This window comes from Dendrobates tinctorius, unplaced genomic scaffold (genome assembly GCF_039654945.1).
Source record: "Dendrobates tinctorius isolate UK_male_01 unplaced genomic scaffold, ASM3965494v1 ptg000003l, whole genome shotgun sequence".
NCBI classification, from domain to species: domain Eukaryota; kingdom Metazoa; phylum Chordata; class Amphibia; order Anura; family Dendrobatidae; genus Dendrobates; species Dendrobates tinctorius.
In genome coordinates, this window is record NW_027361671.1 from 80,538,728 (window position 1) to 80,563,718 (window position 24,991).

Here is a 24,991-nt window from a genome sequence, read left to right on the forward strand (position 1 = left end):
AAGGGCCCCTCAGGGTCCGATTTGGTGAGCGGGGCCCCTCAGGGTCTGATTTGGTGGGCGGGATCTCTCAGTGTCCGATTTGGTGGGAGGGGCCCCTCAGGGTCCGATTTGGTGGGCGGGGGCGCACTTTGGCGCACATTCTCTCTCAGGGGCATGCGTCATGTGATGAAGGTAGATTTGCATTTGTGCTGTGGGTTTTGCTTTAAGAGCTGATATTATGTGGCAGAAGCTCTGTCCTGGGGGCGTTATGTGACGTTCGTAGGCGTTGGCATAGTAACTGGGTGTGCCTGCGCATATCAATGAGCTTTACTGCCATTTCAATCGCCTCAGGGCACGTTTTGCCATTTCCCATTGAAAAGCATTGGAGACAGTGCATTCCATTGACGGGAAAAAAAAATTTGAAATGCAAATTGCGCAAAAACTACAAATCCGATCGACACGAAAAATACTTAGCACACCTCTCGTGGACGCTGGCTTCAAAACGACACAACGGAGTCTGTGTGTGTAGCGGTTCGGGCCGCATTAATTGCGGAAATCAACTGAATAACTTGTGATTGGCGCATTATAATTGTAATACTAGATGTGTATTTCCTGAAGGAAGTACAGATAGTGGTTTGAAATGCTGCCCAGGCTGCCCCTTTAAGAGAGACTTGCCTGCTGCACCTGCAAGACTTTCAACTCAGGATCCGTTTTAACTGTGGGTGCCTCTCAGGGGCCACTTTGGCCTCAGGGTCCGATTTTGTGGGTAGGGCCCTCAGGGCCCGATTTTGTGGGTGGGGCCCCTCAGGGTCCGATTTGGTGGGTGGGGCCCCTCAGGGTCCGATTTGGTGGGTGGGGCTCCTAAGGGTCCGATTTTGTGGCCGGGGCCCCTCAGGGTCTGATTTGGTGGTTGGGGCCCCTCAGGGTCCAATCTTGTGGCCGCGGCCCCTCAGGGTCCGATTTTGTGGGTGGGGCCCCTCAGGGTCTGATTTTGTGGCCGGGGCCCCTCAGGGTCCGATTTGGTGGGTGGGGCCCCTCAGCGTCCGATTTGGTGAGCGGGGCCCCTCAGGGTCTGATTTGGTGGGCGGGATCTATCAGAGTCCGATTTGGTGGGCGGGGCCCCTAAGGGTCCAATTTGGTGGGCGGGGACCCTCGGGGTCCGATTTGGTGGGCGGGATCCCTCGGGGTCCGATTTGGTGGGCGGGATCCCTCGGGGTCCGATTTGGTGGGCGGGGCCCCTCGGGGTCCGATTTGGTGGGCGGGGCCCCTCAGGGTCTGATTTGGTGGGCGGGATCTATCAGAGTCCGATTTGGTGGGTGGGACCCCTCGGGGTCCGATTTGGTGAGCGGGGCCACTCTAGGTCTGATTTGGTAGTCGGGCCACTCGGGGTCCGATTTGGTGGGCGGGGCCCCTCAGAGTTCAATTTGGTCAGCGGGGCCCCTCAGGGTCCGATTTTGTGGTTGAGGCCTTTCAGAATCGGATTTAGTGGGCGGGGCCCCTCAGGGTCCGATTTGGTGGGCGGGGCCCCTCAGGGTCCGATTTTGTGGCCGGGTCCCCTCAGGGTCTGGATTTGTGGGTGGGGCCCCTCAGGGTCCGATTTTGTGGGTGGGGCTCCTCAGAGTCCGATTTTGTGGCTGGGGCCCCTCAGGGTCTGATTTTGTGGCTGGGGCCCCTCAGGGTCCGATTTTGTGGCTGGGGCCCCTCAGGGTCTAATTTGGTGGGCGGGGCCCCTCAGGGTCTGATTTTGTGGCTGGGGCCCCTCAGGGTCCGATTTTGAGGGTGGGGCTCCTCAGGGTCTAATTTGGTGGGCGAGGCCCCTCAGGGTCCGATTTTGAGGGTGGGGCCCCTCAGGGTCTAATTTGGTGGGCGGGGCCCCTCAGGGTCTAATTTGGTGGGCGGGGACCCTCTGGGTCCGATTTGGTGGGCGGGATCCCTCGGGGTCCGATTTGGTGGGTGGGGCCCCTCGGGGTCCGATTTGGTGGGCGGGGCCCCTCGGGGTCCGATTTGGTGGGTGGGGCCCCTCGGGGTCCGATTTGGTGAGCGGGGCCACTCTAGGTCTGATTTGGTGGGCGGGCCACTCTGGGTCCGATTTGGTGGGCGGGGCCCCTCAGAGTTCAATTTGGTCAGCGGGGACCCTTAGGGTCTGATTCTGTGTTTGGGGCCCCTCAGGGTCCGATTTTGTGGTTGGGGCCTTTCAGAATCCGATTTAGTGGGCGGTGCCCCTCAGGGTACGATTTGGTGGGCGGGGCCCCTCAAGGTCCGATTTGGTGGGCGGGACCCCTCAGGGTCCAATTTGGTGGGCGGGGCCCCTTAGGGTCCGATTTGGTGGGCGGGGCCCCTCAGGGTCCGATTTTGTGTCCGGGGCCCCTCAGGGTCCGATTTTGTGTCCGGGGCCCCTCAGGGTCCGATTTTGTAGCCGGTGCCCCTCAGGGTCCGATTTTTGGGGCCGGGGCCCCTCAGGGTCCGATTTTGCGGGTGGGGCCCCTTTGGGTCCGATATTGCGGGTGGGGCCCCTCAGGGTCCGATTTTGTGGCCGGGGCCCCTCAGGGTCCGATTTTGTGGCCGGGGCCCCTCAGGGTCCGATTTTGAGGGTGGGGCCCCTCAGGGTCTAATTTGGTGGGCGGGGCCCCTCAGGGTCCGATTTTGTGGGTGGGGCCCCTCAGGGTCCGATTTTGTGGGTGGGGCCCATCAGAGTCCGATTTTGTGTCTGGGGCCCCTCAGGGTCTGATTTTGTGGCTGGGGTCCCTCAGGGTCTGATTTTGTGGGTGGGGCCCCTCAGGGTCCGATTTTGTGACCGGGGCCCCTCAGGGTCTGATTTTGTGGTTGGGGCCCCTCAAGGTCCGATTTTGTGGCCGGGGTCTCTCAGGGTCCGATTTTGTGGCTGGGGCCCCTCAGGGTCTGGATTTGTGGGTGGGGCCCCTCAAGGTCCGATTTTGTGGCTGGGCCCCCTCATGGTCTGATTTTGTGGCTGTGGCCCCTCAGGGTCTGATTTTGAGGGTGGGGCCCTTCAGGGTCTAATTTTGTGGGCGGGGCCCCTCAGGGTCCGATTTTGTGGGTGGGGCCCCTCAGGGTCCAATTTTGTGGGTGGGGCCCCTCAGGGTCCAATTTTGTGGGTGGGGTCCCTCAGCGTCTGATTTTGTGGGTGGGGCCCCTCAGGGTCTGATTTTGTGGCCGGGGCCCCTTAGGGTCTGATTTTGTGACTGAGGCCCCTCTGGGTTCGATTTTGTGGCCGGGGTCTCTCAGGGTCCGATTTTGTGGGTGGGGCCCCTCAGCGACCGATTTTGAGGGTGGGGCCCCTCAGGGTCTAATTTGGTGGGCGGGGCCACTCAGGGTCCGATTTTGTGGGTGGGGTCCCTCATGGTCTGATTTTGTGGGTGGGGCCCCTCAGGTTCTGATTTTGTGGTTGGGGCCCCTCAGGGTCCGATTTGGTGGGCGGGGCCACTTTGGGTCCGATTTGGTGGACAGGGCCCTTCAGGGTCCAATTTGGTGGGCGGGACACTGAGTCTGATTTTGTGGGTTGGGCCCCTCAGGGTCCGATTTTGTGGCCGGGGCCCCTCAGGGTCCGATTTTGTGGCTGGGGCCCCTCAGGGTCCGATTTTGTGGCTGGGGCCCCTCAGGGTCCGATTTTGTAGCCGGTGCCCCTCAGGGTCCGATTTTTGGGGCCGGGGCCCCTCAGGGTCCGATTTTGCGGGTGGGGCCCCTTTGGGTCCGATATTGCGGGTGGGGCCCCTCAAGGTCCGATTTTGTGGCCGGGGCCCCTTAGGGTCCGATTTTGTGGCCGGGGCCCCTCAGGGTCCGATTTTATGGCCGGGGCCCCTCAGGGTCCGATTTTGTGGCCGGGGCCCCTCAGGGTCCAATCTTGTGGCCGCGGCCCCTCAGGGTCCGATTTTGTGGGTGGGGCCCCTCAGGGTCTGATTTTGTGGCCGGGGCCCCTCAGGGTCCGATTTGGTGGGTGGGGCCCCTCAGCGTCCGATTTGGTGAGCGGGGCCCCTCAGGGTCTGATTTGGTGGGCGGGATCTATCAGAGTCCGATTTGGTGGGCGGGGCCCCTAAGGGTCCAATTTGGTGGGCGGGGACCCTCGGGGTCCGATTTGGTGGGCGGGATCCCTCGGGGTCCGATTTGGTGGGCGGGATCCCTCGGGGTCCGATTTGGTGGGCGGGGCCCCTCGGGGTCCGATTTGGTGTGCGGGGCCCCTCAGGGTCTGATTTGGTGGGCGGGATCTATCAGAGTCCGATTTGGTGGGTGGGACCCCTCGGGGTCCGATTTGGTGAGCGGGGCCACTCTAGGTCTGATTTGGTAGGCGGGCCACTCGGGGTCCGATTTGGTGGGCGGGGCCCCTCAGAGTTCAATTTGGTCAGCGGGGCCCCTCAGGGTCCGATTTTGTGGTTGAGGCCTTTCAGAATCGGATTTAGTGGGCGGGGCCCCTCAGGGTCCGATTTGGTGGGCGGGGCCCCTCAGGGTCCGATTTTGTGGCCGGGTCCCCTCAGGGTCTGGATTTGTGGGTGGGGCCCCTCAGGGTCCGATTTTGTGGGTGGGGCTCCTCAGAGTCCGATTTTGTGGCTGGGGCCCCTCAGGGTCTGATTTTGTGGCTGGGGCCCCTCAGGGTCCGATTTTGTGGCTGGGGCCCCTCAGGGTCTAATTTGGTGGGCGGGGCCCCTCAGGGTCTGATTTTGTGGCTGGGGCCCCTTGGGGTCCGATTTTGAGGGTGGGGCTCCTCAGGGTCTAATTTGGTGGGCGAGGCCCCTCAGGGTCCGATTTTGAGGGTGGGGCCCCTCAGGGTCTAATTTGGTGGGCGGGGCCCCTCAGGGTCTAATTTGGTGGGCGGGGACCCTCGGGGTCCGATTTGGTGGGCGGGATCCCTCAGGGTCCGATTTGGTGGGTGGGGCCCCTCGGGGTCCGATTTGGTGGGCGAGGCCCCTCGGGGTCCGATTTGGTGGGTGGGGCCCCTCGGGGTCCGATTTGGTGAGCGGGGCCACTCTAGGTCTGATTTGGTGGGCGGGCCACTCTGGGTCCGATTTGGTGGGCGGGGCCCCTCAGAGTTCAATTTGGTCAGCGGGGACCCTTAGGGTCTGATTCTGTGTTTGGGGCCCCTCAGGGTCCGATTTTGTGGTTGGGGCCTTTCAGAATCCGATTTAGTGGGCGGTGCCCCTCAGGGTACGATTTGGTGGGCGGGGCCCCTCAAGGTCCGATTTGGTGGGCGGGACCCCTCAGGGTCCAATTTGGTGGGCGGGGCCCCTTAGGGTCCGATTTGGTGGGCGGGGCCCCTCAGGGTCCGATTTTGTGTCCGGGGCCCCTCAGGGTCCGATTTTGTGTCCGGGGCCCCTCAGGGTCCGATTTTGTAGCCGGTGCCCCTCAGGGTCCGATTTTTGGGGCCGGGGCCCCTCAGGGTCCGATTTTGCGGGTGGGGCCCCTTTGGGTCCGATATTGCGGGTGGGGCCCCTCAGGGTCCGATTTTGTGGCCGGGGCCCCTTAGGGTCCGATTTTGCGGGTGGGGCCCCTCGGTCCGATTTTGTGGCCGGGGCCCCTCAGGGTCCGATTTTGTGGCCGGGGCCCCTCAGGGTCCGATTTTGAGAGTGGGGCCCCTCAGGGTCTAATTTGGTGGGCGGGGCCCCTCAGGGTCCGATTTTGTGGGTGGGGCCCCTCAGGGTCCGATTTTGTGGGTGGGGCCCATCAGAGTCCGATTTTGTGTCTGGGGCCCCTCAGGGTCTGATTTTGTGGCTGGGGTCCCTCAGGGTCTGATTTTGTGGGTGGGGCCCCTCAGGGTCCGATTTTGTGACCGGGGCCCCTCAGGGTCTGATTTTGTGGTTGGGGCCCCTCAAGGTCCGATTTTGTGGCCGGGGTCTCTCAGGGTCCGATTTTGTGGCTGGGGCCCCTCAGGGTCTGGATTTGTGGGTGGGGCCCATCAGGGTCCGATTTTGTGGGTGGGGCCCCTCAAGGTCCGATTTTGTGGCTGGGCCCCCTCATGGTCTGATTTTGTGGCTGTGGCCCCTCAGGGTCTGATTTTGAGGGTGGGGCCCTTCAGGGTCTAATTTTGTGGGCGGGGCCCCTCAGGGTCCGATTTTGTGGGTGGGGCCCCTCAGGGTCCAATTTTGTGGGTGGGGCCCCTCAGGGTCCGATTTTGTGGGTGGGGTCCCTCAGCGTCTGATTTTGTGGGTGGGGCCCCTCAGGGTCTGATTTTGTGGCCGGGGCCCCTTAGGGTCTGATTTTGTGACTGAGGCCCCTCTGGGTTCGATTTTGTGGCCGGGGTCTCTCAGGGTCCGATTTTGTGGGTGGGGCCCCTCAGCGACCGATTTTGAGGGTGGGGCCCCTCAGGGTCTAATTTGGTGGGCGGGGCCACTCAGGGTCCGATTTTGTGGGTGGGGTCCCTCATGGTCTGATTTTGTGGGTGGGGCCCCTCAGGTTCTGATTTTGTGGTTGGGGCCCCTCAGGGTCCGATTTGGTGGGCGGGGCCACTTTGGGTCCGATTTGGTGGACAGGGCCCTTCAGGGTCCAATTTGGTGGGCGGGACACTGAGTCTGATTTTGTGGGTTGGGCCCCTCAGGGTCCGATTTTGTGGCCGGGGCCCCTCAGGGTCCGATTTTGTGTCCGGGGCCCCTCAGGGTCCGATTTTGTGGCTGGGGCCCCTCAGGGTCCGATTTTGTGGCTGGGGCCCCTCAGGGTCCGATTTTGTAGCCGGTGCCCCTCAGGGTCAGATTTTTGGGGCCGGGGCCCCTTAGGGTCCGATTTTGCGGGTGGGGCCCCTTTGGGTCCGATATTGCGGGTGGGGCCCCTCAAGGTCCGATTTTGTGGGTGGGGCCCCTCAGGGTCCGATTTTGTGGCTGGGGTCCCTCAGGGTCTGATTTTGTGGGTGGGGCCCCTCAGGGTCTGATTTTGTGGCCGGGGCCCCTTAGGGTCTGATTTTGTGACTGAGTCCCCTCTGGGTTCGATTTTGTGGCCGGGGTCTCTCAGGGTCCGATTTTGTGGGTGGGGCCCCTCAGCGACCGATTTTGAGGGTGGGGCCCCTCAGGGTCTAATTTGGTGGGCGGGGCCACTCAGGGTCCGGTTTTGTGGGTGGGGTCCCTCATGGTCTGATTTTGTGGGTGGGGCCCCTCAGGTTCTGATTTTGTGGTTGGGGCCCCTCTGGTTCTGATTTTGTGGCTGGGGCCCCTCAGGGTCTGATTTTGTGGGTGGGGCCCCTTAGGGTCTGATTTTGTGGCCAGGGTCTCTCAGGGTCCGATTTTGTGGCCGGGTCCCCTCAGGGTCTGGATTTGTGGGTGGGGCCCCTCAGCAACCGATTTTGAGGGTGGGGCCCCTCAGGGTCCGATTTTGTGGGTGGGGTCCCTCATGGTCTGATTTTGTCGGTGGGGCCCCTCAGGTTCTGATTTTGTGGTTGGGGCCCCTCAGGTTCTGATTTTGTGGCTGGGGTCCCTCAGGTTCTGATTTTGTGGGTGGGGCCCCTCAGGGTCCGATTTTGTGACTGGGGCCCCTCAGGGTCTGATTTTGTGGTTGGGGCCCCTCATGGTCCGATTTTGTGGCCGGGGTCTCTCAGGGTCCGATTTTGTGGCCGGGTCCCCTCAGGGTCTGGATTTGTGGGTGGGGCCCCTCAGAGTCCAATTTTGTGGCTGGGGCCCCTCAGGGTCTGATTTTGTGGCTGGGGCCCCTCAGGGTCTGATTTTGAGGGTGGGGCCCCTCAGGGTCTAATTTGGTGGGTGGGGCCCCTCAGGGTCTGATTTTGTGACTGTTGCCCCTCAGCGTCCGATTTCGTGACCTGGGCCCCTTAGGGTCTCATTTTGTGACTGGGGCCCCTCTGGGTTCGATTTTGTGGCCGGGGTCTCTCAGGGTCCGATTTTGTGGGTGGGGCCCCTCCGGGTCTTATTTTGCGGCTGGGGCCCCTCAGGGCCTGGTTTTGTGGGTGGGGCCCCTCAGGGTCTGATTTTGTGTTGGTGGGGCCCCTCAGGGTCCGATGTTGTGACCGGGGCACCTCAGGGTCTGATTTTGTGGTTGGGGCCCCTGAGGGTCCTATTTTGTGACTGGGGCCCCTCTAGGTTCGATTTTGTGGCCAGGGTCTCTCAGGGTCCGATTTTGTGGTTGGGGCCCCTCAGGGTCTGATTTTGTGGCCGGGTCCACTCAGGGTCCGATTTTGTGGGTGGGGCCCCTTAGGGTCTGATTTTGTGGGTGGAGCCCCCTGGGTCCATTTTGGTGGGCGGGGGCCACTCTGGGTCTGATTTAGTGGGTGGTGCCCCTCATGGTCCGATTTGGTGGGCGGGGCCCCTCATGGTCCGATTTGGTGGGCGGGGCCCCCTGGGTCCGATTTGGTGGGCGGGGCCCTTCAGGGTCCGATTTGGTGGGTGGGGCCCCTCTGGGTCTGATTTGGTGGGCGGGGCCCTTCAGGGTCCGATTTGGTGGGCGGGGCACCTCTGGGTCCGATTTGGTGGGCGGGGCCCTTCAGGGTCCGATTTGGTGGGCGGGGTCAATCTGGGTCCGATTTGGTGGGCGGGGCTCCTCGGGGTCCGATTTGGTGGGCGGGGCCCATCAGGCTCAGATTTTGTGGGTGGGGTCCCTCATGGTCTGATTTTGTGGGTGGGGCCCCTCAGGTTCTGATTTTGTGGTTGGGGCCCCTCAGGTTCTGATTTTGTGGCTGGGGCCCCTCAGGGTCCGATTTTGTGGGTGGGGCCCATCAGGGTCCGATTTTGTGGCCGGGGCCCCTTAGGGTCTGATTTTGTGACTGAGGCCCCTCTGGGTTCGATTTTGTGGCCGGGGTCTCTCAGGGTCCGATTTTGTGGGTGGGGCCCCTCAGCAACCGATTTTGAGGGTGGGGCCCCTCAGGTTCTAATTTGGTGGGCGGGGCACCTCAGGGTCCGATTTTGTGGGTGGGGTCCCTCATGGTCTGATTTTGTGGGTGGGGCCCCTCAGGTTCTGATTTTGTGGTTGGGGCCGCTCAGGTTCTGATTTTGTGGGTGGGGCCCCTCAGGATCCGATTTGGTGGGCTGTGCTACTCTGGGTCTGATTTTTTGAGTGGGGCCACACTGGGTCCGATTTGGAGGCCGGGGTGGTTCAGCCTCCGATTTGGAGGCCGGGGTGGCTCAGCCTCCGATTTGGAGGCTGGGGTCGCTCAGCTTTCGATTTGGCGCGCCGGCCCTTTAAGACTCATTTCGGTGCGCTGGCCCTTTAAGAATCACTGTGGCACGTCGGCCCTTTAAGAGCCAGGGTGGCTCACTGGGCTTCTGAATCCACTTTGTCACACATTCTATCTCAGGGGCATGTGTCATGTGATGAAGCTAGATTTGCATTTGTGCTGTGGGTTTCACTTTAAGAGCTGATATTATGTGGAACAAGCTCTGTCCTTGGGATGTCATGTGACGTTCGTAGGCGTTGGCATAGTAACTGGGTCTGCCTGCGCATATCAATGAGCTCAACTGCCATTTCAATCGCCTCAGGGCACGTTTTGCCATTTCCCATTGAAAAGCATTGGAGACAGTGCATTCCAATGACGGGAAAAAAAAATTTCAAACGCCAATTGCGCAAAAACTACAAATCCGATCGACTCGAAAAATACTTAGCACACCTCTCGTGGACGCTGGCTTCGAAACAACATCTCAACGGCGTCTGTACGTGTAGCGGTTCGGGCTGTATTAATTGCGGAAATCAACTTAATAATAATAACTAGATGTGTATTTCCTGAAGGAAGTACAGATAGTGGTTTGAAATGGTGCCCGGGCTGCCCCTTTAAGAGAGACTTGCCTGCTGCCCCTGCAAGACTTTCAACTCAGGATACGATTTAACTGTGGGTGCCTCTCAGGGGCCACCTTGGCCTCATGGTCTGATTTTGTGGGTGGGGCCCCTCAGGGCCTGATTTTGTGGGTGGGGCCCCTCAGGGTCTGATTTTTTTGGGTGGGGCCTCTCAGGATCCGATTTTGTGGCCGGGGCCACTCAGGGTCCGATTTGGTGGGCGGGGCCCCACAGGGTCCGATTTGGAGGCTGGGGTCGCTCAGCCTCCAATTTGGAGGCCGGGGTCGTTGAGCTTCCGATTTGGAGGCCGAGGTGAAAAAGCCTCTGATTTGGAGGCCGGGGTCGATGAGACTCCGATTTGGAGGCCGGGGTGGCTCAGCCTCCGATTTGGAGGCCGGGGTGGCTCAGCCTCCGATTTGGAGGCCGGGGTGGCTCAGCCTCCGATTTGGAGGCCGGGGTGGCTCAGCCTCCGATTTGGAGGCCGGGGTGGCTCAGCCTCCGATTTGGAGGCCGGGGTGGCTCAGCCTCCGATTTGGAGGCCGGGGTGGCTCAGCCTCCGATTTGGAGGCCGGGGTGGCTCAGCCTCCGATTTGGAGGCCGGGGTGGCTCAGCCTCCGATTTGGAGGCCGGGGTGGCTCAGCCTCCGATTTGGAGGCCGGGGTGGCTCAGCCTCCGATTTGGAGGCCGGGGTGGCTCAGCCTCCGATTTGGAGGCCGGGGTGGCTCAGCCTCCGATTTGGAGGCCGGGGTGGCTCAGCCTCCGATTTGGAGGCCGGGGTGGCTCAGCCTCCGATTTGGAGGCCGGGGTGGCTCAGCCTCCGATTTGGAGGCCGGGGTGGCTCAGCCTCCGATTTGGAGGCCGGGGTGGCTCAGCCTCCGATTTGGAGGCCGGGGTCGATCAGCCTCCGATTTGGAGGCCGGGGTCGATCAGCCACCGATTTGGAGGCCGGGGTCGATCAGCCTCCGATTTGGAGGCCGGGGTCGATCAGCCTCCGATTTGGAGGCCGGGGTCGATCAGCCTCCGATTTGGAGGCCGGGGTCGATCAGCCTCCGATTTGGAGGCCGGGGTCGATCAGCCTCCGATTTGGAGGCCGGGGTCGATCAGCCTCCGATTTGGAGACCGGGGTGGCTCAGCCTCCGATTTGGAGACCGGGGTGGCTCAGCCTCCGATTTGGAGGCCGGGGTGGCTCAGCCTCCGATTTGGAGGCCGGGGTGGCTCAGCCTCCGATTTGGAGGCCGGGGTGGCTCAGCCTCCGATTTGGAGGCCGGGGTGGCTCAGCCTCCGATTTGGAGGCCGGGGTGGCTCAGCCTCCTATTGGAGGCCGGGGTGGCTCAGCCTCCTATTTGGAGGCCGGGGTGGCTCAGCCTCCTATTTGGAGGCCGGGGTGGCTCAGCCTCCTATTTGGAGGCCGGGGTGGCTCAGCCTCCTATTTGGAGGCCGGGGTGGATCAGCCTCCGATTTGGAGGCCGGGGTGGCTCAGCCTCCGATTTGGAGGCCGGGGTGGATCAGCCTCCGATTTGGAGGCCGGGGTGGCTCAGCCTCTGATTTGGAGGCCGGGGTGGATCAGCCTCCGATTTGGAGGCCGGGGTGGATCAGCCTCCGATTTGGAGGCCGGGGTGGATCAGCCTCCGATTTGGAGGCCGGGGTGGATCAGCCTCCGATTTGGAGGCCGGGGTGGATCAGCCTCCGATTTGGAGGCCGGGGTGGCTCAGCCTCCGATTTGGAGGCCGGGGTCGATCAGCCTCCGATTTGGAGGCCGGGGTCGATCAGCCTCCGATTTGGAGGCCGGGGTGGCTCAGCCTCTGATTTGGAGGCCTGGGTCGATCAGCCTCCGATTTGGAGGCCGGGGTGGATCAGGCTCCGATTTGGAGGCCGGGGTGGATCAGGCTCCGATTTGGAGGCCGGGGTGGATCAGGCTCCGATTTGGAGGCCGGGGTGGATCAGCCTCCCATTTGGAGGCCGGGGTGGATCAGCCTCCCATTTGGAGGCCGGGGTGGATCAGCCTCCCATTTGGAGGCCGGGGTGGCTCAGCCTGCGATTTGGAGGCCGGGGTGGCTCAGTCTCCGATTTGGTGTGTCGGCCCTTTAAGACTCATTTGGGTGCGCTGGCCCTTTAACAATCACTTTGGCGCGTTGGCCCTTTAAGAGCTAGTTTGGCTGACTGGGCTTCTTTTAAATCCACTTTGGCGCACACATTCTCTCTCAGGGGCATGTGTCATGTGATGAAGCTAGATTTGCATTTGTGCTGTGGGTTTCGCTTTAAGAGCTGATATTATGTGGCAGAGGCTCTGTGCTGGGGTTCAAGTGAAGTTCGTAGGCGTTGGCATAGTAACTGGGTCTGCCTGCGCATATCAATGAGCTCAACTGTCATTTCAATCGCCTCAGGGCACGTTTTGCCATTTCCTATTGAAAAGCATTGGAGACAGTGCATTCCAATGACGGGAAAAAAAATTTTCAAACGCAAATTGCGCAAAAACTACAAATCCGATCGACACGAAAAATACTTAGCACACCTCTCATGGACGCTGGCTTCGAAACGACACCTCAACGGAGTCTGTGCGTGTAGCGGTTCGGGCCGCATTAATTGCGGAAATCAACTTAATAATAATAATAAGAAGAAGAAGTTAGCAGCGTTCGGATTACAATATAGTGGTTTTTTCAAACCACTATAATAAGTTAGCAGCGTTCGGATTACAATATAGTGGTTTTTTCAAACCACTATAATCATCAAATAAATCAATTAAAAACAGATGTTTAGTGCATATGATGTGCATAGAAAGAGCTAATACACAATCTGCCAGCAAAAAATATTCTTGCATAGCTATTATGGCAGCACGGTGGCTCAGTGGTTATCAATGTACGCGGTGGCTCTGTGGTTAGCACTCTATATGGTGGCTTAGTGCTTAGAACTGTATATAGTGGCTCAGTAGTCAGCGCAACAGCTTTGTAGCACTGGGGTCTGGGGTTCAAATCCCAACAAGCATGACATCTGCAAAGAGTTTATATGTTCTCCCCGTGTTTGTGTGGGTTTCCTACCACACTTAAAAGACCTACTAATAGGATGTTTAGATTGTGAGCCCCAATGGGGACAATGTTGATGATGTATCATGTATGTAAAGTGCTGTGGAATTAATAGCGCAATATCAATGAATAAATATTATTCTTAATATTATGTCACAATACTAGGATCTGAGGATCTTTTGTTTCGAGGTCAAGAGCTCTCTGATGCAATGTTGCTGCCTATCTCGCTGTCTTCCTCTTTTGACACTGCAGTGTGGTGGACAAGAGAGCAATAACTGGTTAACAACAAGAAGTATGGTGTCTGCGTACTGACTGAACTATACACTCTCCCCATACCTTGTCCAGCAGACAATGTAGGATTACTAGATGGATTTTATTATTCTATTATTGCCCAGTCTCTCACTAAGGCCTTATTCATATGTCTGGGTTTAAACAAATACTTGAAAAAATGGTATTGGTGTCATTGGTGTATGGTCAGTGAGTCAGATTTTACAATAAGGCTGGAGTCACACTAACCTGCGTAAAATACGGTCAGTATTTTACATGCGTAATACGGATGACAGACCCCTAAACAGTGCTCCGTATGTCATCCGTAATCAAGGTGTGGTCGCGTATTTTGTGCATGTCAGCATCCGTATGTAATCCGTATGGCATCCGTATGGTGAGATTTTCTCGCAGGCTTGCAAAATGGACATATAATGGAGCCCTATGACAGTTTTAATAAAGAAATGAAAGAATAGATATAGACACATAGAATGCATATATATATATATATATATATATATATATATATATAGTATATATATATATGTATTCTATGTGTCTATATCTATTCTTTCATTTCTTTATTAAAACTGTCAGTGTGAGTTTACTGTATAGCGCACTGAATTGCCGGCTTTGCTAAAAGACACCGGGTGCGTATTTCTCGCAGGTCACATGTGTGCTCCGTGTGTAATCCGTATTTTTTGCGCACCCATAGACTTGCATTGGCGTACTACGGGCGTAGTACGCTGACAATCGCAGCATGCTGCGAGTGGCACGGAGCGGAGGATACGGAGGAGAAATATACGCCTGGTGCGAGGGACCCCATAGAGAATCATTGGTCCGTGTCTAATGCGTGCTTTTTGCGCCTCTCACGCACCCGTATTCCTCGCCAGTGTGACTCCGGCCTAAGTGTTTTTCAAGGATGGATATACAAATAAATGTAAAAAATTATCTTATATATTGCAATGTTAAATATATTATTAATGTATATTATAGATATCCATATACATTATATATTATAGATAAATCTGGACATTTTATATTATAGATCTCCCTGTATATTATTTATTATAGATCTACTTTGACATTATATATTACAGATCTCTATAATATATAATGTACAAGGAGACCTATAGTATGAAATGTCCAGAATTATCTGTAATATATTATATACAATCTATCATATATAATGTCCAGTGACATTTATAATGTATAATGTCCAGAGTTATCTATAATATATAATGCTCATGTAGTAGATTTATATTATATAATGTACAATCCAGGCAAATCTATACTATATAATGTCCAGACCAGAGGCAGAGATATATTTATACACCTCCACTCTATCTGGAACCAAACATTGGCAGTGCAGTGCTGCTGCTGTGTGTACTCCAGGCAAGTCTATACTATATCATGTCCAGAGGCAGAGATATAGTTAGGGTATGTTTCCACGTTCAGGAAACGCTGCGGGTTGGACGCTACATACAGCCGCAGCGTCCAATCCAAAGCGTCCAGATATTATAGCATAGTGGAGGGGATTTTATGAAATCCCGTCTCCACTATATAGTAACACAGTTATTAAGGTTGAAGGAAGACTTTGAGTCAATCTAGTTCAACCTCTCCTAATTTGCCCTAACATGTTGATCCACGCAGGTGGCAGGCCTGCGTATACGCACATGTGGCGCATCTTTCTAGACCACAGCATGTCTATTTATCTCGCAGAGACGCTCAGTCTATGCAAGATAAATAACACAGTTTTATGAATAGGATGCGGTGATTTCACGATTCAATGAGCACATGCAGAGTCACAAAAGCGTACAAAAGCCGGAAAAGCTTTGGACGGAGCTGTGTCCTCTCTGCAGTGTTTCCTGAATGTGGAAACACAGCCATAGGGTATATGCACACGTTGCTGATTTGTCTGCAAAATTTTCTGCACAGAATCTGCATCTCTTAGCAGAAAATGCAGGTAAAAATCTGTGCGTTTTTGATGCAGATTTTCAAGCATTTTTTCATGCGGATTTGTATGCATTTTTGTAGGCTAAATAAAGATCTTTTACCCCCCCCAAAAAAAAAAAGAATTGTGTTGTCATTTCTTGCTCAACCTCTTCATTTACATACTCCATTGAAGAATAATGTTTACATACAGATAGATAGATAATAGATAGATCTATCATCTATCGATATATCTATAGATATCTAATACAAAGACAAAACAAAGGCCGATGTTTAGTAATATTTATAATAAAATGGTACATAGAGAGTTCAATAAAGACACACACATAAAACCTGCGTTAGGCCGGAGTCACACTTGCGACAAACTCACACGAGTCTCGCACCTCAATACCCGGCACTGCCGCCGGCACTCGAACCGGAGCGCTCAGCTGCATAGAAATACATGCAGCTGCACACTCCGGTCCCCTCTTTGTATGCATGGCTGGGCTCATCCCCCCCTTGTATGCATGGCTGGGCTTATCCCTCCTTGTATGCATGGCTGGGCTTATCCCTCCTTGTATGCATGGCTGGGCTCATCCCCCCCTTATATGCATGACTGGGCTCTTTACCCTCTCGCATGCATGGCTGGGCTCACCCCTCTTGTATGCATGACTGGGCTATTTACCCCTTCGTATGCATGGCTGTACTCATCTCCCCCTTGTATGCATGGCTGTACTCATCTCCCCCTTGTAAGCATGGCTGGGCTCATCTCCCCTTGTATGCATGGCTGGGCTCATCCCCGACCTTGTATGCATGGCTGTACTCATCTCTCCCTTGTATGCATGGCTGGGCTCATCTCCCCCTTGTATGCATGGCTGGGCTCATCCCCCTTGTATGCATGGCTGGGCTCATCCCCTTGTATGCATAGCTGGGCTCATCTCCCCCTTGTATGCATAGCTGGGCTCATCTCCCCCATGTATGCATGGCTAGGCTGATCCCTCCCTTGTATGCATGGCTGTACTCATCTCTCCCTTGTATGCATGGCTGGGCTCATCTCCCCCTTGTATGCATGGCTGGGCTCATCCCCCCTTGTATGCATGGCTGGGCTCATCTCCCTTGTATGCATGGCTGAGCTCTTCCCTTGTATGCATGGCTGGGCTCATCCCCCCTTTATATGTATGGCTGGGCTCATCTCCCCCTTGTATGCATGGCTGGGCTCATCTCCCCCTTGTATGCATGGCTGAGCTCATCCCCCCTTGTATGCATGGCTGGGCTCATCTCCCTTGTATGCATGGCTGAGCTCATCCCTTGTATGCATGGCTGGGCTCATCCCCCCTTTATATGTATGGCTGGGCTCATCTCCCCCTTGTATGCATGGCTGGGCTCATCTCCCTTGTATGCATGGCTGAGCTCATCCCTTGTATGCATGGCTGGGCTCATCCTCCCTTTATATGCATGGCTGGGCTCATCCCCCCCTTGTATGCATGGCTGGGCTCATCCCCCCTTGTATGCATGGCTGAGCTCATCACCCCCTTGCATGCATGGCTGGGCTCATCACCTCCTTGTATGCATGGCTGGGCTCATCACCCCCTTGTATGCATGGCTGGGTTCATTCTCATCCCCCCCGCTGGGCTCATTCTCATCCTCCCCAACCCCCCACTGGGCTCATCCCCTCCACTGGGCTCATTCTCATCCTCCCACCCCCTTGCATGCATGGCTGGGCTTACCAGAGTCCTCGCACGGTCCCTGCATGTATGTGTACATCCAGGTGCCGGTATCTTGTTCCTGTGTGAGCGGTCACGGGGTACCGCTCATTAAGGTAATGAATATGGGCGCCGCGCCTATGGGAGTGGAGTTGCATCCATATTCATTACTGTAATGAGCGGTACCACGTGACCGCTCACACAGGAAGATACTGGCGCCGAAGACCATCGGAGCTGCAGGCACCGCTGGAGGGGGTGAATATGATGTCTTTCAAGAGGGAGGGAGGGTCAGACCCCAGACTTCTAAAAAAAAAAAAAAAAAAAAAAAACCTTGTTCAATCGACCATAAATGCTCAATAATGTTGAGGTCTGGGGATTGTGGGGGCCAGATGAGATGCTCAACTTCATTAGAATGTTCCTCATGCCATGCTTTAACGATTCTAGCTGTATGAATTGGTGCATTATCATCCTGAAAGATGGCGTTCCCCTCCGGGAACAGTGCTTGAACCATAGGATGCACTTGGTCGCCCAAAATGCCTAAATAATCTCGGCTGTTAATTCTTCCATGAAGGGGTATCATTGGCCCGATGGATCTCCACGAAATAGCACCCCAGATCATCACAGTACCTTGACCATGTTTTACAGTTGGGAGAAGGCAGTCTGGATGGAATGCTTCTTTCGGCTGTCTCCAAACGTACACTCGGCCGGAGGTCGGAAATAGGGTAAACGATGATTCGTCTGAGAATATCACATGTTTCCACTGCTCGACGGACCAATTCTGGAGGTTTCTACACCACTCTAAATGCTTGGAAACATTTGTCATTGAGAGCAGCGGTTTTCTAATTGCAGCTCTTCCGTGGAATCCAGATTTGTGCAGCTCCCGTTGAACAGTTTTCGTGGAAACTGGGTTCTGTAGGCGTTCATTGAGCTCAGCAGTGATTTTCAGCGCCGTGGTCTTGCGATCCTCTCTCACAATTCGATTTAGAGTCCGACGGTCTCTCTAAGTCAACTTCGACTTTCGGACGGACCTGTGCTTTGCTGCGGACATTTTTCCTTCTCTTTCAAACGCAGTCATTACTTTGGAGACAGTACCTCTTGACACGCCAAGCATTCGGGTACTTTCTTGTACACTAGCGCCTGCCATACGAGCACCAACAATTTGGCCTCTTTGAAAATCCGAGAGGTCAGCCATTGGTATCAGGTTCTTATCAATGTTCTTACAATTCTGTAAAACAAACAGTTAATTTAGATACACATATCACATAACACAAATAATCAACTACAAAACATTACCATATGTCACGGTTCGCATGTTTATAACATGTTCGAAGATTATGATGCCAAAACGTTAGGTGTTTCCATTATTTTGTCCAACCCCTATACCTGACAGCAGTTTTCAATAAGTCAAGGGGTGCTGTTTTTAAAATGCTATCACTTTTGGGATTTTTCCAATATATACGACCTCAAAAGTTACTTCAAACCTGGTGAGGTCCCTAAAAAAATTATTTTGTAAATTTCCTTGAAAAAATGTTTCAACCTCCTAAAATGCTAACAAAATAAAATAACATTTTTCAAATTGTGCTGATGTAGAGCAGACATGTGGGAAATATTATTTATTAAAGTTTTGCTATGGTATGACTATCTGAATTAAAGGGATAATCATTCAAAGTTTGAAAATTGCAAATTTTTTTACATATTTGTCAAATTTCTGATATTTTTATAAATAAACACAAAACATGTGAACCTAAATTTACCATGATCATAAAGTATAATGTGTCACGAAAAACAATCTCAAAATCACTGGATTTTGTCAAAGCGTTCCAAAGTTATTACCACATAAACTGACACTGGTTAGATTTTTAAAATTTGGCTCTGTCACTAAGGGGTTAATCTTCTGTATTTATTTGATGCCTCATCACTACCTACTTGCTTTATTTCTCTAAATGCTTTCTTTTTGTCACTTATTGCACCCCTTACAGCTCTATTTAACCATAGTGGTCTCCTCCTATTTCTAGCATGTTTATTCCCATACGGTATATATTGTGCACAGGTCCTATTCAGGATGCTAATAAATGTTTCCCATTTTCTTTGTGTATTTTTATGTCTCAGGATATCGTCCCAGTTAATTGCACCAAGATCATCTCTCATCCGTTGGAAATTTGCCTTCCTGACGTTTAGTGTCCTTGTAACCCCTTTGCTACACATCTTATTAAAGGATACATGAAAACTTATTATTTTGTGATCACTATTACTCAAGTGACCCCCAACCCTTATATTTGATATGCGGTCTGGCCTGTTGGTTAATATTAGGTCTAGCAGTGTCCCCCATCTTTTTGGGTCCTCAACCAGTTGTGAAAAGTAATTGTCTCTCATGGTTATCAAAAACCCATTACCTTTGCTGGAACTGCAGGTTTCGGTTTCCCAATGTATTTCAGGGTAGTTGAAGTCCCCCATAATAATGACTTCTCCTTGAGTCACTGCTTTATCTATTTGCTTTATGAGGATATTCTCTGTTGCTTCCGTTATTTTTGGAGACTTATAACAAACTCCTATCAATAATTTATTATTTTTCCCCCCTCCCCTTATCTCCACCCACAAGGACTCTATGTTTTCATTAGATTCATATATATTATCACGAAGGATGGGTTTTAAGGATGATTTTACATATAAACACACACCTCCCCCTCGCTTATTTGTACGGTCATTTCTGAACAGACTATAGCCCTGTAAATTAACCGCCCAGTCATGGCTCTCATCCAGCCATGTCTCAGATATCCCCACCATGTCATAATTATGTTCCAACAAAATTAATTCTAATTCCTCCATTTTGTTGGTGAGGCTTCTGGCATTAGTATACATGCACTTTATGTATCTCTCTGTACCTCTATTCTTTCTTACATTAACTGTTCTAACCCCATCCCCTATGCCTTACTTACTCATAGTCATTTAGCATCATCTCATAGGGATCACTGTTTTGTGATCTGACAATAACTTTAAGGGGTTCCTTTGCATGTGGGGATTGCTCTTGCTGTTAAGATTTGCTGCAGTTTACAATTTTTTTAACCCTGCAGACGGATACTGTTATACTGTCCTTGAGTTTATCATTTGCAAAAGTAAGGGTATCTGTTATGATTGGGTCACCGAGGAGGAGAGCAAGCCCAAGCTAAGCCACAGAAAACCAGAGAGGTTGGTAACTAAGCGGATTGCAGACCCCTGATCCTATCCACACAACTAGCAGTAGCCGTGGAGAAAGCCTACGATGATCCTAGACGCCTCGGCACAGCCGGAGAGCTAACTAAGCCTAAAGCAAGAAAGGGGAAATCTAAACTGCCCCAGAGCAGACCCCAAAGGAATAGATAGCCCCCAAACATATATTGTCGGTGAGACAAGATGAAAACACAAACACAGGCAGGAAAATAGACAGAGCAAAAGATGGGGCCCACACTGACTAGACAGGACAGGAAAGACACCGTCTGCAATCACGCAAAAAACCCTGCAAAAGGTCCAACACGTCTGATGCAAAATACTGAAGTTGCACGACTTCGTCCACTATATCAGCACTCTGGTATATTCTGAAAGCAGAGCAAAAAGAGGCCAATCTAATAAGGGACAAAAACAAACTGGCACAAGCAGTAACATATGGATGCTGATTCAGCACAGCCCCAGTCGGAGCTGACCCACACAAAACTGAAATAGACAAAACCAGATCAAATGTGAACAGAATAGCAAAAGAACACTTAGCTGAGCATGCAGGGACTGAGCTGGAAGCTAAGACCTCAGGAGGCAGGAAAAAAATCACCAGCAGGGATAGAGGGAGTCGGCTGTCTTAAATCCTGTCTGAAACCCCAGATCTCCAATCGTCGTCCTCATTATCAGGTGGCAAGCCTCTGTTAATCAGATCAGCACCATTACCTCCAGTAACCACCAGAGGGAGCCCATAAAGAGAACTCGCAATCCCTCCGTCAACCTGACCAGCTTCACCACCTTCAGCAGTAACCAGAGGTAGGCCAGAAAGCGAATACACAACAGGTATCATCTACGTTGCAAAGTTCCCCTGTTCAAAACTATGTTGATAAAATCATTCAGAAATTTCACTGACAGATCTCCCAACATTTAAAACCTATAAACACTCACCCCTGTGACGTCACACGAGCCCTGTGCCCAATCAGTGTTGGCGTCACTGTCACCGCCTTCATATAAATCAAACATCAAGAGGAAGTCAGAGAGCAGCCGCAGTTCTGATTTCCTGTTGATGTTCAATACATCCAAAGTCAGGGATAGTGACACCAGTGCTGATTGGGCACATGGCTCGTGTGATGTAGCAACCTCATATGAGTCCCGTCTTATAATTCGAATGTACCTTACCGGCTGCGGTGGAGCGGGGTCCCAGGGTCGCTGCTGGCGGAGGCAATTGTGGCGCGGGTCACAGGCTGGGAGGAAGGGGTGTCTGGAAGTGTAACGCTGCGGGTGTTCAGTGGTGTGGGGGCTCCACCGACATTTTGTGAAAGCCCGGAGCTCCCGCACTTCCCTGGTTTACATTGCGGTGGGAAAATGGATGGCAGGGCATGCACAGATCTCAGCAAGATCTCAGGAGACAAGATATCGGCGCCGCCCACGGTGGCCATTTTCTCTCAGTTCACTGCAATGTAAACCGTGGAAGCGAGGGGCTGCGTGCTTTCACAAAATGTCGGCGGAGCCCCCGGAACTGAGCATCCGCAGCGGCGCACCTCCAAACCTCTTCCTTCCAGTCTGGAGTCCGCAGCATCGCCCCACTCCTGCCTCCACCAGCAGCGACCCTGGGATCCTGCTTCACCACAGCCTCTACCCCGGGTAAGCAATAAGAAGCACCACCATTTTATTAATAAAGTTTTTTTTCTTATTTTTCTCTTCAAAATTTGGGGTGCATCTTATAATCCGATGAGTCTTATAAGCCACAAAATATAGTATATATTATCATCTTTTACATTTTAAAAATTACAAAAAGGAAAATGGGTATAAATACTAGAGTAGGGACTGTCCCACAAGGGTTGCCGTGACGTGGCGGGATGGCTTGTACATTATTTTGATCAAAATTATGTTTACTAAATACCCTTATTATTATGATTATTACCTTTATGCATTATTTGCAGTATATTTTTTACTTTTTAGTTCAGGACATTTGTGATTTTTGCTTTTTGTTTTTCTCTGGTTAATGGTCATGTGTTAATATGCACTTACATTGTGCATACACATTAACCTCTTCGCGACCGCCCACAGTAGATAAACGTTGGCGCTTGCTGGGCTTTGTGCAGCGCCGACGTTTATCTACTGTCGGCGGTTTTGTGCCCCCCGGGACCCCCTCATACCTTATAATGCGGGGATCCCGGTGCACAATGCATGCTGGGACCCCCAACGTCATCGAGACCTGATTGGTTCAGGTCCTGATGACGTCGCGTCACAGCAGCCAATGAGAGAGCTCGCTGGGAAAGCTGCTTGTTTCCCGGCGATCTCCCTCATTATAATGCGACTTCTCCTATGAGCTCATGCTGACAGATGAGCAGAGGTGAAGCAGCGTTACAGTGTGACTAGATCGCTGCCTGGCACAGCTGATCGCTGCCTGGCACAGCTGATCGCTGCCTGGCACAGCTGTGTCAGGCAGCGATCTTGTCACACAGTAACGCTGCTTCACCTCTGCTCATCTGTCAGTGTGAGATCAGAGGAGAAGTGGCATTACTATGTGCTGGGCAGCGATCTTGTCACATAGTAACGCTGCTTCTCCTCTGATCATCTGCCAGTGTGAGATCAGAGGAGAAGTGGCGTTACTATGAGTCAAAAATACAAAAAATAAAAAACACAAAAATAAAAAAAAAAGTAAAGAAAAAAAAAGCAGGTAGGCAGGCTAGGGCTAGGGTTAGGGCTAGGGTTAGGGCTAGGGTTAGGGCTAGGGTTAGGGCTAGGGTTGTGTTGGGGTTAGGGTTGGAATTCGAATTGGGGGTTTCCACTGTTTAGGTACATCAGGGGCTCTGTAAATGCAATATGACGCCCGCAGACCATTCCATCAAAGTCTGCATTCCAGAACGTCACTACTTCCCTTCCGAGCCCCACCGTGTGCCCAAACAGTGGTCCCCCCCCACATGTGGGGTACCAGCGTACTCAGGACAAATTGGACAACTCTTAGGGTCCAATTTCTCCTGTTACCCTTGTGAAAATAAAAATTGGGAGCTAAAAGATCATTTTTGTGGAAAAAAAATGATTTTTTTATTTTCACGGCTCTACATTATAAACTTTAGTGAAACACTTGGGGGTTCAAAGTGCTCACCACACATCTAGATAAGTTCCTTGGGGGGTCTAGTTTCCAAAAAGGGGTCACTTGTGGAGGATTTCCACTGTTTAGGCACATCAGGGGCTCTGCAAACGCGACATGACACCCGCAGACCATTCCATCAAAGTCTGCATTCCAAAACGTCACTACTTCCCTTCCGAGCCCCCCCGTGTGCCCAAACAGTAGTTTTCTTCCACATATGGGGTACCAGTGTACTCAGGACAAATTGGACAGCTTTTGGGGTCCAATTTCTCCTGTTACCCTTGTGAAAATAAAAAATTCGGGGCTAAAAGATCATGTTTGTGGAACAAAACTGATTTTTTATTTTCATGGCTCTACGTTATAAACTTCTGTGAAGCACTTGGGGGTTCAAAGTGCTCACGACACATCTAGATAAGTTCTTTAAGGGGTCTAGTTTCCAAAATGGGGTCACTTGTGGGGGTTTCCACTGTTTAGGCACATTAGGGGCTCTCCAAATGCGACATGGCGTCCTATCTCAATTCCAGCCAATTCTGCATTGAAAATGTCAAACGGCACTCCTTCCTTTCTGAGCTCTGCCGTGTGCTCAAACAGTGGTTTAGCCCCACATACGGGGTATCGGCGTATTTGGGAGAAATTGCACAAAAAATTTTGTGGTTCATTTTCTGTTTTTACACTTGTGAAAATAAAAAAAATGGTTCTGAAGTAAAATGTTTGTGAAAAAAAGTTAAATGTTTATTTTTTCCTTCCACATTCCATTCATTCATGTGAAGCACCTGAAGGGTTAATAAACTTCTTGAATGTGGTTTTGAGTACATTGAGAGGTGCAGTTTTTAGAATGGTGTCACTTTTGGGTATTTTCTGTCATATTGACCCCCCAAACTCACTTCAAATGTGAGGTGGTCCCTAAAAAAAATGGTGTTGTAAATTTTGTTGTAAAAATGAGAAATCGCTGGTCAACTTTTAACCCTTATAACTTCCTAAAAAAAAAAAATTATGTTTCCAAAATTGTGCAGATGTAAAGTAGACATGTGGGAAATGTTATTTATTAACTATTTTGTGCGATATCACTCTCTGCTTTAAGGGCATAAAAATTAAAAGTTTGAAAATTGCAAAATTTTCAAAATTTTTGCCAAATTTCGATTTTTTTAACATATAAGCGCAGTTCATATCTAAGAAATTTTACCACTATCCTGAAGTACAATATGTCATGAGAAAACAATGTCAGAATCAGCAGGATCCGTTGAAGCATTCTAGAGTTAAGGCCTCATAAAGTGACACTGGTCAGAATTGAAAAAATTGGCCTGGTCACGAAGGCAAAAACAGGCTCAGGCGCGAAAGGGTTAACTTACTTTTCTCAGTTCAGATTTGTTTTTTATTCATTTCATTGTGCATTCAGTGCATATATGGGTGTGACCGCCCTCTTTCTGAGCTGGGAAAGCCATCCAGTCTGGCCTAAGCTGTTACTAGTGGTTCAGCCGCTCGATCCTTATTCACATTCATGTCACTTGGCAAGTGAAAAGGTTTTAAATACTAGAGTAGGGACTGTCCCACAAGGGTTGCCGTGACGTGGCGGGATGGCTTGTACATTATTTTGATCAAAATTATGTTTACTAAATACCCTTATTATTATGATTATTACCTTTATGCATTATTTGCAGTATATTTTTTACTTTTTAGTTCAGGACATTTGTGTTTTTTGCTTTTTGTTTTTCTCTGGTTAATGGTCATGTGCTAACATGCACTTACATTGTGCATACACATTAACTTACTTTTCTCAGTTCAGATTTGGTTTTTATTAATTTCATTGTGCATTTAGTGCATATATGGGTGTGACCGCCCTCTTTCTGAGCTGGGAAAGCCATCCAGTCTGGCCTAAGCTGTTACTAGTGGTTCAGCCGCTCGATCCTTATTCACATTCACGTCACTTGGCAAGTGAAAAGGTTTTAAATACTAGAGTAGGGACTGTCCCACAAGGGTTGCCGTGACGTGGCGGGATGGCTTGTACATTATTTTGATCAAAATTATGTTTACTAAATACCCTTATTATTATGATTATTACCTTTATGCATTATTTGCAGTATATTTTTTACTTTTTAGTTCAG

General features: G+C 52.1%; 1 long non-coding RNA gene across 1 annotated transcript in view; it reads right to left on the reverse strand.

Moving 5' to 3' along the window:
- Nucleotides 1–15,191: 15,191 nt before the first annotated feature.
- LOC141064491 (uncharacterized) overlaps nucleotides 15,192–24,991 on the reverse strand; it is a 31,108-nt gene continuing 21,308 nt past the window's right edge. Inside the window, exon 2 of the long non-coding RNA XR_012225747.1 lies at nucleotides 15,192–17,831. This is a non-coding gene — a long non-coding RNA (uncharacterized lncRNA). The remainder of the gene's footprint in view (nucleotides 17,832–24,991) is intronic.